This window comes from Henckelia pumila, chromosome 2 (genome assembly GCF_033568475.1).
Source record: "Henckelia pumila isolate YLH828 chromosome 2, ASM3356847v2, whole genome shotgun sequence".
NCBI classification, from domain to species: domain Eukaryota; kingdom Viridiplantae; phylum Streptophyta; class Magnoliopsida; order Lamiales; family Gesneriaceae; genus Henckelia; species Henckelia pumila.
Window position 1 is genome coordinate 191908532 of NC_133121.1, and position 13406 is coordinate 191921937.

General features: G+C 39.0%; 1 long non-coding RNA gene across 1 annotated transcript; it reads right to left on the reverse strand.

The window, feature by feature from the left end:
* Nucleotides 1-2672: 2672 nt before the first annotated feature.
* LOC140885346 (uncharacterized) lies at nt 2673-5103 on the reverse strand. The gene is made up of 2 exons (XR_012150884.1): nt 4842-5103; nt 2673-2934 (listed from the first exon to the last, which is right to left on the reverse strand). It is a non-coding gene; the product is annotated as an uncharacterized lncRNA (long non-coding RNA).
* Nucleotides 5104-13406: the final 8303 nt, after the last annotated feature.

Here is a 13406-nt window from a genome sequence, read left to right on the forward strand (position 1 = left end):
TTGAACTTTTCAAATGCTTCAGACTTATATTTCATTAAATATAAATACTCATACCTCGAATAATCATCAGTAAAGGTAATGAAGTAGGTGTGGCCATATTGAGTACCAACTCTAAATGGACCACAAACATCTGTATGGATCAAATCCAACAGATTTTGACTACGCTCAGGTTTCCCCTTAAAAGGAGATTTAGTCATTTTTCCTTTCAGGCAGGATTCACAAGTAGGTAGAGAGTTAATATCAGACATATCAAACATGCCCTCTCCCACTAGCTTGTTCATCCTCCTTGAGGAAATATGACCTAGCCTAGCATGCCAAAGGTTTGCCGGGTTTTGACTATCGATTTTCCTTTTGTTTGTTGTTGCCGGTTTATCAACATAATTTATTGGAACGTCTTTTAGTTTTAAGTTGTATAGATCGTTTTCAAGTTGTCCATTTCCAATCAAACATTCATTCTTGTAAATATTGCAAATCCCATTCACAAAATTGCAAGAATAACCATCTCTATCAAGCATAGAAACAGAAATAATGTTTTTAATCAAATCCGGAACAAATAAAACATCTCTCAAAAGTAACTTAAAACCGTTCTGCAAAAGTAAATAAACATCTCCCACAGCTTTAGCTTCAACTCTGGAACCATTTCCGAGCCTCAGCTGGGTCTCACCCATTCTAAGCCTGCGACTTCTTGTTATCACCTGCAAATCATTGCAAATGTGAGATCCACATCCGGTATCCAATACCCAAGAAGTAGTATTAAGTGAAACATTTATTTCAATATAGAACATACCCTTCGCAGTTCGCAACTGCTCTAGATATTCCTTGCAGTTACGCTTCCAATGACCGGGCTTCTTGCAGTAATGGCAAACATCCTTGGATTTTTCCATGTTTGAAGCCTTTGTCTTGTACTTCTTCTCGGGTTCGATTTTCTTGGGTGGGGCAGAACGTTTCTTGCCCTTTGTACTTGGCCCCTTCTTAGCAGAAGAAGAGGAGCCCACCAAGAAAGCCGGTTTATCCTTCTTTAATGTGACCATCTCTTCAAGGGAGGCCTCTATCTTGTTCATATTGAAATTCACCACAAATCCGTCAAAGGAAGAAGGAAGAGACAGAAGTAGTAAATCCACGTTGAATTCATGCTCCAACACCAAATCAAGGGTTACCAACTTCTGTATGAGCCAAATCACTCGTACCCCATGATCACGGACCGAAGTTCCTTCACGCATGCGACACGTCATTAGCTCCTTTACAGTAGCGAACCTTTCAGCCCTCGATTGAGCCACAAAAAGTTCCTTGAGTTGAACGTGAATGTCAGCAGCATTCACGGTGTCCTCAAATCGCCTCTGGAGTTCATCAGACATCGAGGCTTGCATATAGCATTTGGTCTTGATATCATGGTCCCACCATGTATCAAGTTTGGCTAACTCTTCCGGACTTACGTCAGCTGGTGCTTCCTTCGGAGGAGATTTTTCTAACACGTAGAGCATCTTCTCCGAAGTCAAGACAATCTTCAACTTACGGAACCATTCCGTATAGTTTGCGCCAGTCAACTTATTTTGTTCGAGGATCGAGAAAAGTGGATTACGCGAATTCATCTTATGAAATACTGAAAAGAAACAGACAAATATCAGTGATTGTTTAAGCAATTTACTAAGACATAAAATAGGCGAAATTTATTTTATGAATCTCACTCCCACTATTTTAACGATTTCACTACCCTCTAGTGAAAACGGAAAACTGTTTTCCTTAGTGAGAACATGGAGTCCAATTGACAAACTGTTGTCCCGAATAATATCAGCCAACCATAATTTTCAAAAGGTAGAGCCCAATTGCTTCCAAAGCAACCTCCACGTTTTTACCTCATGTCCAATAAGGGCCCAATAATATGACGCCGTTTATTGTGACATGTCAAGATGACCCATCAATATTAAGTTGTGATGGACGGTCGCCATGTGGATCCCCCAATAATATGAGCCGATCCCATGGGAGTTCCACCCAACTTACAACATGTGTCGATCCAATGTACAGCTTTCCGACGAACGGGCCCCCCCAATAATATGAGCCGGACCGTATCCGCGGGTAGCATCTCATACATTGATCGTTGATGGAAGGTAGGAACATTTAAACAAATTTAAATTTCCTTTATTTATCTTGATATAAATTTTAAATCATATTTAAAATGAGGGATTTTAATTATGAAAATTTGTCTCATCATTTTTAAAATTTTGTATGCTTGTCGGATTCACACAATTTTGTCTAAAACATGCATACAACTATAATATCACATATTATATAGGATGATCGATTCCATTTCTAATCGACCCGTGGTTGCCAATCACGAGTCTTAGTCCAATCCTAGGTAATATGCAGTATGCAATGCAATCCTATTACATTGAGTGAAACGACCCTAACCTCTATGCTTTATTTAATTTAAAGGAAATTACGGATTTATAAAAATTTTGCCATGACTTGTTTGCAAAGCAAACAAGCCATCTTAACCCAGTCAGCAGTTCAAGTAAGGAAAAGCAACTGACGTAAAACTTAAGTGCGTTAAACATAAACATGCAATCCTAGTAACCACCTCCCGGTTACAGCATAAAGTAAACTAAGGAATTTAAAAGAGTGCGTTAAACATAAACATGCAATCCTAGTAACCACCTCCCGGTTACAGCATAAAGTAAACTAAGGAATTTAAAAGAGTGCGTTAAACATAAACATGCATAGGTGATGGCATACTACAAATCATCAACTGTAGCACAGGGAATACACATCCTGGCTAAAAACACTGTAAGTACTCAAATAACTCTTCATTATTACATAACAGAGTAAATATGCGGAAAACTTAAACATGCAATAGCGACGGTCATTGGGCTTCGCACTACCAGTGGCCTCAACCCAGTGGATCCTGCCCCTCCATCGCCTCAACATAAAACTCATCACCTGCAATCAAACAAGCGTAGTGAGTCTAAAGACTCAACAAGCATAAACAGTTGAATATCAAGGTTTAAAAATAGATGATGCTTTACTCAAACTATGATACTTAGTATACTTTTGAACTTTAACTGTAAATATGCATGAAACTAGAGTGTATAGGAAACATGCATTGATGAACTCACGCTATAGAAGACTTTCAACTTTCTTGACATAAACCTCATGCTTTACTTAACCTCATACTTTTCTTAACCTCATGCATGACTGACTGACATCAACGTAAGACGAGTCAAACTGAAACTTTAAACTTTAACTTTTAAACTTCTCTTTTCTTTTTCCTCTTAGAAATCAGTTCCTTGATTTGTGACCCTCTGTTTCGATCATGATCATGGCTGCAGTGCACTATGCCGGCAAGACGACGAGATTTCTCCCGACGAACTTAACCCCTCTGTGGCAAGGAGACCGAGATTGCTCCCGATCCCACATTGCCCCTCTATGACAAGGAGACCGAGATTGCTCCCGATCCCACATTGCCCCTCTGTGGGTAGGGTAGACAAGATGTCTCTTGCTCCCTACCTAAACCTCTATAACCTCTTGGTGAGTAGACCGAGGCATCCCCCGGCCTAACAACACCCCTCTTTGTCACAAACAAATCACTTCATTCAAAAACATTTACTTTCTTTTCCTTTTCATTCATTAAGACTCGACTCACACCTTTTTAATCATGCATACATGAAAAGACCTCCTTTCACATTATTTTTCTCAAGAACATGCCATATGCACACGAACATGCAACCTTTAAGATGTGAGACTCAACTCAATTATGCTTTGGCATGCAAGACTCAAAGAGACTTTCTTTAAATTTTTCTTTGACATCAAGAATAAGACTCACACACCCGAACGTGCAACTTCAAAAATGAGACTCGACTCCATTGCATGTGAGAACGATGAGCGAGTGGCTGCCCCTAACCCTCAAGACTTTACTCTTTTGCCAAAGTCCTAACTTTTCAACTTAGACCGAGCAAGAAAACTGAAAAACCCTTTTTCTCACTCATGCCTTAACCAAAACCCGTCCCGCTTGAACCGACACATTCCTAACTCTTAAAATTTACCATATGACCAGGTTTCAACTTCCTTTGACCTCTTATACAAAATGCCAAACAACCCATCCCGGACAGCCCACTTTTGACTATAAATTTCTGCACCGACACTTAAACTTCAAAAATTCATAACTTATTGAATACTTATCCGAATTAAGCCCATTTTATACCGACACGACCGCAACGTCATGAACTAAACTTAGGACAAAACAGAATCGACACAGACCTCGACCAGGAAACTGCCCTGCCCCGAATTCAGACTGCCCTGTCCAAACTAGACACCTCAAATGCCCTACTAGTTTGTGAAACCTTCACCAATCATGCACCCTTGCTTCTAAGACCACTCCAATCCATCAAACACACTTAAAACCATCTCTTAGGACTTACATCAAATACTTGGGCAGCCCACTTCTTCACTTCGACATCACATATCAAAATTTACATGATTTTGCACCAAAAAGTGGCAACCTCAAGAGCAAACAATCAAGACCAATGCAATACATCAAAATGCTTCAAACACACTTCATTTCCATCCCTTACACATGTAAATTTTCGAAAATAGGGCACACCAATTTCTGGAAATTCGAAATTTACTTCATGCATGCAAAATGACTTAAGCTTTCCAACACAACTCACCATTTATCAACTTAAAACTCAATCTAATGCATAATTCAAAAATCCCACATAAAAATCTAAAATTCCAGAAATGTATCAAGTCATACATGCTAAAAATCATAGTCATTTCGAAATTTAAAAAGAAGCTAGGAGCAAATACATAATAGCTTGATTGAAAGCCCAAGAAAAGTCTACACTTGCCTTCAACCTTTAATACCCACAAAATTTCGAAATGCAAAGAGGAGAGGGGCTGGACTTTTGCTCAAACACCAAGCTACTACTCCTATGGAGGTCCTCCGGCGACGTCATCGGCGGTGGAGGGCGGCGGCGGCAGCTAAGGCTTGAGGGAGGAGAGGCCGAAATGCTTGGAGGGAAATGGGAGAAAAGATAATGGAGGGGGCGGCTCTTCATCAAAAGAAAGGGGATAGGGTTTGTAAAATATTAGTAGAGTGTTTTATTTTGTGTGTATTGTGTGTATAAAGTAGTGTGAATGTGTGTGAGTCAATGGGTAACTTTGACTAGAAAAAGAGCTATCTCAAAAAAAGCAACTTTCTCTTTTCTTTTCAAAATAAAAGCTAGCACTAACACTTTCCTACATTTAAAATCTCTAACAAAATAATCAAAGTTGGAATTTAGTATTCCGGGTCTAAAATACTGTTTTTCAAAGAATTTTTAAAATAAACTCAAGAATGCGATAAATGTGATTCTTGTTACCCGAAAATTCTAAAAATCCAAACTTCAACATTTTTCCTCCAAACTCACACTTAACATTTTTAGAAATACAGTCTGGGAATAACCGCCATAATCCGTCACTACCGAGGTCGGAACCGGAGAACCCTGAACTTAAAACTTTATCATAAACATTCTTGAAATAACTGAGCATTCATAACTTTAAAGGAACATTAAGCAGTCGCATCAATCAATTAAAATTAACACTTTAAATATTTTGATGTCACAACAATAAGTGAAATATTTACCTAAAAGATAGAGCGATTAAAAGTCATTTAAATAATTACACTAACGGCATAAAAACCTTTAAAATGATTTAGGCAGATAACGACTTAAAAATAATTAAGCTAAACATTTAAAATCATTTAAATGAATAAACTAAGCAATTAAAATAATTTAAATAAGAAAGCTTAAACCTTTAAAATACTTAAAACAAATAAGCTGCACGATAAAAATCATTTGGATAAATAAACTTAAACAATTAAAACATAACTCACATAAATAATTTAAATAAATTAAACTAAAAGATAATAAATCCTAATATTTATTAAATTAATGAATGCGATTTAGTGGATTGGATTCCAGGTACTACATTGAACTTCCAATTTACATTTCTTCTGTCTTTATTGTCTGCTGGGCCCACCTCCATCTTCAAATCTTGATCTCCCACTAAATCTAATGTATTTACAATAAATAACAATGACAAGTAGGGGATACATTTTTAAGGGGTGGGAACGGGCCATAAACCAAGCCCACTTTTATTACATATGACATTCATATTGGGCCATAAACCAGGCCCATTAATAAATCCAACAACAATAAAAACAAATGTAAATTCCTAACATACACCTACAAAATTGGTCATGGCAATCGATCATCCTTATCCAATAACATTTAATTCAAAATTAATTTATTGGATAACATGCAATGGCAATTTAAATTTAAAAGGATAAAATCATATTTCATACATAAAATCTTATTTTATATACAAAATCATATTTTATCTTTTTATCAAATAAAATCATATTTTATCTATAAAATCCAATTTTATACATAAAATCATATTTTACTCAATATATCCATAAGATCATATCTTATCATCAATTGTACCAAAAATAATTAATTTCAAAATTCAATTTAACGGATAAAATATTTAAATTTTCCAAAAATTCAAATTTATCCAAAAATCAATTGTAAAATTTTCGGACTCGAACAATTCGATCCGACGCCTCGTGGACCAATCAAAAACAATTTTCAATCGGACCAAAAATAGAATTTTAACATATTAAAATTTAATTTAAAAATTAAAAAATTAATTTTTCCCGCGGGCCGCCCGGGACATTCCCGGGCTGCCCGCGCCCCATAGGGCTCGGGCCGGGCAGCCCGGCTGCCCCTAGGGCAGCGACCATCACTGCCCCCCCCCCCCCGGGCAGCGATCCAATCGCTGCCCGGGTTTTTGCCCGAAAAAAAAAAAATTTTATTTTAAAATATTTATTTTGTTTCAAAAACCGAGGCTCAAAAATTTTTGTACAATCGATTAATTTAATCGCTTGATCTGAGCAACCTGGATCTGATACCACTGTTGAAGAACGCGGCGATCAGATCAATTAGGATTGATACCCGGTGCAGCGGAAGTTTAAAATTTTTGTATGGAATGATTCCATAATAGGTATCAACCTTACGATTAAATTGTGTGTGTAAAAATTAAATAACGATTATAAAATTTTTACCTTTAATCTCGAATCGAGATTTTGGACACCAACAGATTTCTCTGCTCTTGTTGTATATCCCTGGAACTGATGGACGAACTGTTCTTCAATTAGGTCCACGAACGGATATTTAATCCCTCTGATAGATTGCACTAGAAAATCTATCAGAAGTTTCTACGAAGAGATTAACGAATTTGATCCGTTAAACCAGACTGCAATTCAAAATTCACAGACTGGATTTTACCGAGCAGAGGGGAGAGGGGGTCGGCCACTTCAGAGAGAAAAATAGGGTTTTTTTCGAAAATTGTGACCTTGTTGTGTGTAATTTCTGTACTGCAATAACTTATTTATAATGTAGGCCGCTAACAGCTTAGGGCCCATTAGTCATAAGTTCAAGCCCGACAAGCAAAGCCCGCATGTTCAGAAATTAATATAAAATTCATCATGACTCCGATTGATAAACCGATTTCACCAATGTGCACAGAAACCATTTCTGCACCTTTTAAAGTCAAGATAAATTTTTTTGAATCCGAATTCAGTGATTTTCAAAAATGCCCATCCCTATGTCATTTTAGGAAATCTTACTCCTCTACTCATAATTAAGAAGTCCAACTTCTTTGTTCATTAAATTTAACTCTTTAAATTTAACTATCTCAACGGGGATTAAAAATCCATTACACTGTGTGACCCTCAATGGTTCAGGGATACAGCTAGCCGTGGGCTCACAACTCCTTGTGACTCGGAACAACAATTTCCGACTTGCCCATCGAATCATGGTAAGAGCGCCTAACAACATCGCCCCATGATTCCCTAGGTATCACTGATAGTGCCTACAAGAACCAATAGATTTTGGTTAGCGTACAGTACGGTCCCTTCATCCATATATCCCGATCGAATCAACAACCATTGGTATATCGAGAGTCGTTCGAGATTCGATAACTATGCAATACATCTTGAAGATCAAATAGTGACATCGCATGTGCTACTAAGAAACCATTTCTTAAACCACATCATGTACTCTGGCCAGAGATTCGTCACACTAATATCTCCTCAGATCGCATAGGATATCCACACTCGCAAGTATGTGGTGAATCCTTGACAACAAAGCATCGACTCCTATATGTGTTGTAACTGTACCCAATCCCGACACCTGATGACCCCAATAGAGTCGGTAAACGAGTCAAAGAACAGTACTAGCATATAGAGTCTCAATGATGTTTCAAGTAGTAAGGACTAATGGTGTACAACCAAAACCGCAGACTATATCCACTCGATAAGTGATAACCACTTGGAAAGTCCGGATAGGGTAGTTCGATCATTCATCGTATGAATATCCATTTGCATGCTTCGAACATCTCTATGTTCCTTACCAATGAAACGTGGTACTCTGCATCGCAAATGCTAGTCTCAAACTCGAGCGATCCTTATCCTTATTATCGGACGGCTCAATCGACTAGGAACAGTTTAGAATATACAGTGAGTATAAGATGTGTTTCATGATAGACATCCCCATGTACTACCACATCTTACATACACTATAGTATATTCAAGGTCTTTATCAAAACAACAATAGTATATCACAATATAACAATATGAAGAAAGATAAAGTCATTGCCATTAATAAAAGTGTAAATAATATTAAACAAAAGATTGTTTATACAAAGAGTCATCAAAGCCCTTAGCCACAAGTTGGCTCACCGGGCACCCACTCTTTCAGATTGTTTGCAGGCCTTTGAAAAGATCAAAACGGCGTTGATCACCGCACCCATCATGATTGTGCCAGATTGGAAGGAGCCCTTTGAGATGATGTGCGATGCTAGTGACTATGCAGTGGGTGCTGTGTTAGGCCAGAGGAGAGATAAGATGTTTCGAGCCATATATTATGCCAGTCGTACCATGGATGCCGCACAGCAAAAATACACCACTACAGAAAAAAAGATGCTTGCAGTAGTCTTTACCTTTGATAAATTTCGTCCATATTTAATTGGTACTAAAGTAGTTGTTTATACTGACCATGCAGCGATTCGCTACTTGTTTGCCAAAAAGGATGCCAAGCCACGCTTGATAAGGTGGATTCTACTGTTACAAGAGTTTGATTTTGAGATCAAGGATAAGAAGGGTAGTGAAAATCAAGTGGCTGACCACTTGTTGAGATTGGAGTTAGAGGATGTTAAGGAGGAGGAGAGAATCAAAGAATTATTTCCGGATGAACAAATCTTTCAGGTAAATTCCTCCATTCCTTGGTTTGCTGATTTCGCTAATTTTTTGTCTTGTGGTGCTATGCCTCCAGAGTTGAACCAACATCAGAAAAAGAAGTTTTTCCATGACGTTAAGTTCTACCTATGGGATGATCCCTACATTTTCAAACGTTGTGCTGATCAAGTAATTCGGAGATGTGTGGCGGGGCAAGATGCAAATAAAATTTTGGAACAATGCCATTCCTCACCCTATGGAGGAAATTTTGGAGCAACCCGGACTGCCGCTAAGGTACTACAATTTGGTTTTTATTGGCCTACATTGTTTAGAGATAGTTATACCTTAGTGAAATCATGTGATAAGTGTCAAAGAACAGGGAATATATCTCGAAGGCATGAATTACCCCTCACAAGTATTTTAGAAGTAGAATTGTTTGATGTGTGGGGTATTGATTTTATGGGTCCCTTTCCCCCTTCTTTTGGGTACACTTATATCTTATTGGTAGTCGATTATGTGTCGAAATGGGTGGAAGCAATTTCCACCTTTACTAATGATGCACGTGCTGTAGTAAAGTTTTTGCAGAAAAACATTTTTACAAAGTTTGGAACACCACGAGCGATAATCAGTGATGAAGGTACGCATTTTTGCAATAAGATTTTTAATACCTTGCTCACTAAGTATGGTGTCAGGCATAAGGTGGAATGCACATATTATCCTCAAACCAATGGTCAATTGGAGATTTCTAACCGAGAAATCAAGCAAATATTGGAGAAGACGGTGAAGACAAATAGAAAAGATTGGGCAATCAAGCTGGATGACGCGTTATGGGCCTACCGCACTGCGTTTAAAACACCTATTGGGATGTCGCCCTATAGGTTGGTGTTCGGTAAGGCATGTCATTTTCCTTTGGAGTTAGAGCATAAAGCGTTTTGGGCTGTCAAGAAGTTGAATATGGATATCGAAGCATCTGGGGAGTTGCGTAAATTACAGTTGACTGAACTGGATGAGTTTCGAAGTGAATCATATGAGAATGCCAAGATCTACAAGGAGCAAACAAAGAAGTGGCATGACAAAAACATTGTACCTCAAGAATTCGAACCAGGTCAGAAAGTATTGTTGTTTAACTCCCGTCTGAAATTGTTTTCAGGAAAATTGAAGTCCAGATGGTCTGGACCATTTACGGTGGAGAAGGTATATCCGCACGGTGCGATTGAGCTTCAATGTACAGACGGAAGGGTATTCAAGGTGAACGGGCAAAGGGTTAAACACTATTTTGGTACCGAAGTACGAAGTACTGAGAGTACTTTGCTCACAGACGCGGCCTAAATCTGGTGCAAGTCCGGCTGAGGACTATAAACCAAGCGCTAATTGGGAGGCAACCCATATTTTCTTTTTGTCTGTTTTTAATTTTTATTTTGCGTTTAGTTTTTTTTTTTGCGTGTTGATTCTTCTTTTTTTTTTTCTCAGGAACAAAATTCCAGAATGTTATGCGCGCCCGCTTGCCCTTTGGCACGCCCGCGCATCCCAAAATCAAAAAGAAAAACGAAGAAATGGTCCAGAACCTTATGCACGCCCGCCTGTCTTTCTGGCGCGCCCGCGCGTGAAAAATTCCACACAACATGAAATTCCATAGATCCATGCGCGCCCGCCTGTGTCTCTGGCGCGCCCGCGCGTCGTATTGCGCAAAAAATTACAAGGAACAGAGATCTATGCGCGCCCGCGTATACTTATGCGCGCCCGCCCCGTTTGAAACTTAAACCCGATTTCTTTCTTCTTTTCTCATTCTCTCTTCTGATTTTACCCTATATTCCTTATCTTTTCTTTCCTTTCTTCTCCAACTCGTCAATCCCATTCTCAATTCCTTCTTCTCGTGTTGTGTTCTCTCTCCTCGTGTTCTTTTCCTTCACTTATTCCTCTGTGCTTTCATAACTTTTCTTCTTTTTCAAATTTTTCTTCTCAGCCACGGGAGAGACGTTGGGTTCGGTCAAAACAAGATATAAATCCGGATCGTGCTGCAATTAATCTTGAGAAAGTGGTAAGTTCCCTTGCTCACGGGTGTGCAACTTTTCCGTTTATTGGGTTGTTGAGATAGTGGAGGTTGTGGCGCGGACTTGTATCCGAATTGAGGGATTTCTTGCGTTTTATTGTGGGTGATCGTGTCACCGTTGAAGAGAGAAGTGTATTTTGGCTTGAGTTGATAGTTTGGGGGGAGTCACGGATCTTGATTGTTGTTCTTGAAATTTTCATTGTACTTTTCCTGCTACGTGTTTGACAGATGGCCCCTAAGAAAAAAACTAAGTTTGGAGCTTCTTTGTCTTTGGCCCCTACTTTCGATGCTCATCGTTTCTGGGATAAGCAAGCCGAAGAGAATTTTCATGCGTTGTTATCTAAGAATATTTTGCCTGAGAGGGGGTTTGATACAACCATTGGATTTGAGCCGAATGGGATTATTCGGTGTAATGTAGGTGATGAAGTACTCGCGCGGCAGTGACTTAAATTTGTTAAGCAGCCCCAAGAGGCAGTAATTTCATTGGTTTGGGAATTTTATGCAAATCTAAAGGTTAAGCACGTTGACTTCAAGGTGTTGGTGCGAGGCAAGATGGTGCCTTTTGACTCGGTTGCGATTAATAATTTATTTCATATCGCGCCAGTACACAATGATGAATATGTTGCATATAAGTCTGGGGAGATTGATTATGATATCATTATTCAATCCATCTGTGTCGCGGGAGCCGTCTGGAGGCTGGAAAGTGATCTTAAACCGTCCAAGCTGAGGAAGGTAGATTTGAAGAGTGATGCCAAGAGGTGGTACATGTTGGTTTGCGCTAGACTGAAGCCCACTGACCATGATCATGAGGTCACAAGGGAGAGGGAGATTCTTGTGTATTGCATCATTGAAGGAATGACTATGGATTTAGGATGTATTTGTCAAGAAACTATTCAGCATGTTTTTACTGGTCGTTCGAGGGGGGGGGGGGGGGGGGGGCTCGCTTTGCCATCAATTATTACTGATCTATGTGAAACAGTGGGTGTTGATTGGAGCCCTATTGAAGAGTTGCTGAAGCCCACGGCTCTTATACCCGATGGCGGTTCTTCTACTTGCCATCCATCTAATAGTGAACTGCGAGAACATGCAGCCCGACGAGCTTACAATGCGCAAGCAGAGGCCCAACAAGTTCCAGCACCACAGACTCAGACGCCTCTTTCTTTGGAAGCCCGGGTTACATCAATTGAGGAGGATCTGTGCCAACATTGTCTGGAGTTCCATCAATTTTAGCAGAGGAATGGAGTTTTCATGGATTATATGATGGGATTCACTGGTGCATTGAGCCACCAATTTCCTTATGCTGCGAGCTCGGCTCATCCTTTTCCTCTTTATCCCCAGTGGCCACCTACTTTTGGTGCTTCAGACCCGGCACCTGTTGCTGATAGTGATGATGAGAGTGCGGAAAGCGACGACCATTGACGGTCATCGTTTGAGGTACATGTCCTTTTTCTTTCTTGTTTAAATCATTGAGGACACTGATTGTACCTAGTTTGGGGGGATTTTGCTTCATTTATGCTGAATTTGTTGCTGAGTTTTATTTATTTTTTATTATTATGCGTTTTCTTTTTGTGTTTTTGGTTTTTATTTTGTTTAGTTTTCTGTGCTGTGTTGGTGGTGGGATGGATTTTGTAAAGAGAATAGTGTGTGAGGTTGGTAAAGGGAGAATTGTTGTGTGGATGCAAGTTAAATTCAAGAAACCATGTAAGAAATGAAAAGACATTGGCCAATAATGCAAATTTTTGTGTTTGTCTCAACTCCATGATCGTACTTAAAAGAATTTTTGTTGGTGAACTAATGAAAGAATGATTCCCCACATATTCTGTGATTGTGCTTAAGTTTGAGTTAAACATACAAACATAAAAATGAATGAGGCATATTTTTTGGGATCCTTGGGCTTGATTTTCATTGAAATTATTTTATCCTTAGTTTCCCCTTGAGCCTTCACGAGATATACATGAGTACTTTTGGTACATATTCTGAATTTTGTTGCAAATTATCGTTTACTACTGATGATTACTTCTTTCTGCACTGGTTGAAATTCATGTGATTTACTTGTGAATTGAGATTGTCTAGAACTAGTTCGGA